Raw genomic sequence first — 3839 nt, forward strand, 5'->3', positions numbered from 1 at the left:
TATATATATATATATATATATATATATATATATATATATATAATTGTCTCCCCATCTAGACTCAAGGATCATAAAATCAAGAATCATATTTTTGTTTTGTTTTTGCCTCACTTTTGGCTCTTCAACACCCTGGCATTGTCCCTGATTGGTGCGTATTAAATGTCCTGAGACAGAACAGAATCTTACACTCTGTGTTCAGGCTTGGTCTTAGATTGCAGCCTTTTTCTGGGGACTATGTCAGGGCTCATTTAGTTGTAAGAAACAGAAACTATTGTAGAATTTGGTTCTTTTTTGGTAATACAGTATCCAAGCTTTTCCAGCCTGGGGAATCCTTCATTATATGCTAGCTTTTGGGGAGACTGTACTGTGCTCCTGTATTAGTCTGTTTCTGTTGCTTATAACAGAAATACCAGAAACTGGGTAATTTGTAAAGAAACAATATTTATTGTTTTCAGTTTTGGAGTCTGAGAAGTCCAAAGTCCAGGGAACACATCTGGTGAGGGCCTTCTTTGGTGGTGACTTCAGCAACGCAGGGTATCAAATTGCGAGAAAGGCAGAAGCGAGAGAGAGAAAGAGAGAGAGAGAGAGAAAGAGACTGACTTTCTCATGAGCTCTCCCTTTAAAGCCATCAGAACCACACCCATGACCACCATTAAACCATCAATGGATTAATCCATTCAGTAGGACATGGTCCTCACAATCTAATCAACTCTTCAAGGCCCCACCTTTCAGTTACCATTATAAGATTTCCCACTCTCTTCACTGTATCAGTGGGGGTTAAGTCTCAATGAGCTTTAGCAGAACATCCAATCCACAGCAGCTCTCCTCCTTGGTTGCCTAGAAGGCAGTGTCTTTCTTTCCTATCCATTGTAGCCAGGGCACTGGCAGGTGGCCTAGGCTTGACCCTTCAGCCTCTCCCACCTGGGGCTTTAAGTCTGGAGCAAATGATGCAAAAGTGAGGAGATGTTTAAGATTCATTAAATATATCTGCAGAGACCAGCAGTGTCATATAGCAGTGATGGAGGTGTTCTGGACAGACTGTCCTTGCTGTCCTTATTAGAAGACAGTTGGACCACTGGACACTCCAACAATGCCTCAGTTTCTATCCATCTTGTCAGTTTGGTTCTACAGCCTCTTATTAATTCATTGAACCCCTGATACATTTCCTTTCTTCCTTAAGATAATTAGAGTCACTTTCTATTGCTTGCAATGGAGGGCTCCAAGTGATCCCTTCAATCAAGTTTGTTTCAGGCAAATTTATTGTAGGGATACAGCAGTGCCTCATGGAACTCATTTCAGTATGCCTTTCTGACCACGCTGTATAAAATAGTTCCCATCCCCGTTGCTGCTGTCTATCCTCTTACTGTGCCTTACTTTTTCCTCACAGTATTTACATCTCTTGACATAGCACACGTTTGTTTGTTTATTGTCTGTCTCCCTTCATTGGACCATCAGCTCCACAAGAGCAGGGTCTTTGATGGCTTACTGATTTTTCCCAGAACCTGCCACATTGCTGAATGAATAATTAAATAAATGAATCCAAAGGCAGAAACAGAAGAGAACCTCATGAGGGACTGGAGTTGAAAACTGGAAAACCATCAGGACCTGGGGCAGGTTCTCTCCCAAAGGCCTCTCTCTAGGACCACATGTTTGTTCATCTCTACTTTTCTTATCCTGTCTGCTTTTTCACTTCTCTCCACTGACTAGGATGGAGTGGGGAGGAATAAAGAAAAATGAGATGCTTTAGACCAGAGGCTTCCAAACCTGGTGGCTCATTAGAATCATTGCAGTATCATTTTAAAGCCTTGATTCCCGGGCCTCACTCAAGACCTCCTGAATCAAAATTTCCACTGGCAGGACTCTGGAATCTATAGTTTAAAAATCCATATTTAGCCAGCCAGACACTGAATTGTAGATGGGCCTCTGAGAACCCCTGCTTTAAGCAAATCAAAAATTTCACAAAGTTTTGATAGGGTTGATTTCTTTAACAAATGCTTACTGAAAGCACCTAATATGAGCCAGGCCCTGGTGTAGGTGCTGGGAGACTGTAGGGAAGAAAACTGAAGTTCCTCTCCTCATGCAGCTGTGGTTGATCAACCTTTTGGTTGATCCCATACACAGGAAAAAGGAGGGATATGCCTTTTTTAAAAAATCCATCCTATTTCACCAGTGTACAGAAACAGATTGATACTATTATTGAAAAAGGAAAGTATTAGTGGTTAGAGCACAGCGTTATAACACTAAGGTCACAGGAAAGTATTAGATATCAAAAGATCTAGTTTCTAATACTGTCTCTGCCACCTGCATGTTTTCTTCCTGGGCAAGTCATTTCACTATTCTGAGCCTTAGTTTCCTCAACAAATAACTGAGGCAATATTTTTCCTGTGTTATTTCCTAGGGTGTTGTAACAATTAGATGACATAATGCAAAAATGCTTTAAAAATTATGTTAGCTGCTGTGTTCTTTCTATATATCCTATGATTTCTACAGGTTTATAGAATATTTTGATTATGAGTTCCCAAAAGTCATATTAACAGAATAGGGTTCCAGAGTTAACAATGTCCTTTCATGATTGGACTTTACCTTTCTGCCACCTGGGCTTACTTAAGGACATTATTATTATTATTTTTTTTCTTTTGTCTTTTTCCGTGTCCGGCAACAGATCGCAACCCTCAGTGTCGCCCCCGTACCGGACCGGGACCAGCAACGGGATCGCAACCCTCGGCGCTGCCCCCGCGCCTCGCTCAGCCAGTGAGCAGGAACCGGTCCGCATGTGGGATCCGAACCCTCGGGCGGGAGCGCCGCCGCGCTTCCCAAGCAGTGCACTAGCACAGTGCGCCACCGGGCTGGCCCGGACATTATAAACATTGCATAACCTTGAATTTCTGTAATACTTATCACTGGTATATCATTTAGTAATATCTTGTATTGCTCTTTGCTTTCCTTGTTGAACCTTTCTTAATCTCCATGCAAAATCAGCAAGTGTGGCCCTGTTTTGTGTTAGCCACGTGTTCTCCAATGCACTGGGCATAAACCCAGGCAGTTGGTGCTTCATAAATACTTGCTGTTGGTGTGATTGAATGGATGAATTATTTGTATGATAATTGAGAGTGTGTGTCCTGTTGGTTATTAACAGCCAAATGAGAAGATAGTGTAGTTAATGCCTGCCAGTTTTTTCCTTCTTTCCCTCCCTCTCACTTTTTGTGGAATCTGAGAGCGATGGCTGACAGGATGTGGGTGGGAATAGATGGATCTGACAGGGACTAGAGTTTCAAGGCTGCATCTATCTGTTCTGCTAAAGAATTGACCTGAGTAGTGTATAACGAGGAGTGTACTGGACTGTGTGTTTAAGTGGAATGTATGACAGACAAAGCTCTTGGGACTGTAAGAATTAAATATAACAAAGGTAATGCTTAGACCAAAATATTAATACAACTCTACACTATATAACATTTTCTTTCTAAATTCTTAGTGTCATAAATTTGTACTAATTAAATTTCATAATCTATTTGAGAAAGAGTGAGTGGAGATGTACCTACACATTTTTAAATAAATGGGTAAACTAAGACATAGCCAAGTAAAGTGAATTAATCCTTGGAATTTATCAAACACAATTATTAAAAATTGAATCCATTGATCTAATTTAGAATATTTGGAGACTGATTTCTAAATTTAACTCATTATGTGGGAAAAAAGGTATAATAATGAGTTTTGAGTGAAATAGCATTTATTACTATTTTCTTTACATGGGGTTTTCTGAATTTTATAATAATGAATACAATGTAGGTAATTTACAATGCAGGCAAGTTAGCAAGAAAAGATACATATTTGTGCCTTCT

The sequence above is a fragment of the Galeopterus variegatus genome, unplaced genomic scaffold (genome assembly GCF_000696425.1).
Source record: "Galeopterus variegatus unplaced genomic scaffold, G_variegatus-3.0.2 Scaffold251, whole genome shotgun sequence".
NCBI classification, from domain to species: Eukaryota; Metazoa; Chordata; class Mammalia; order Dermoptera; family Cynocephalidae; genus Galeopterus; species Galeopterus variegatus.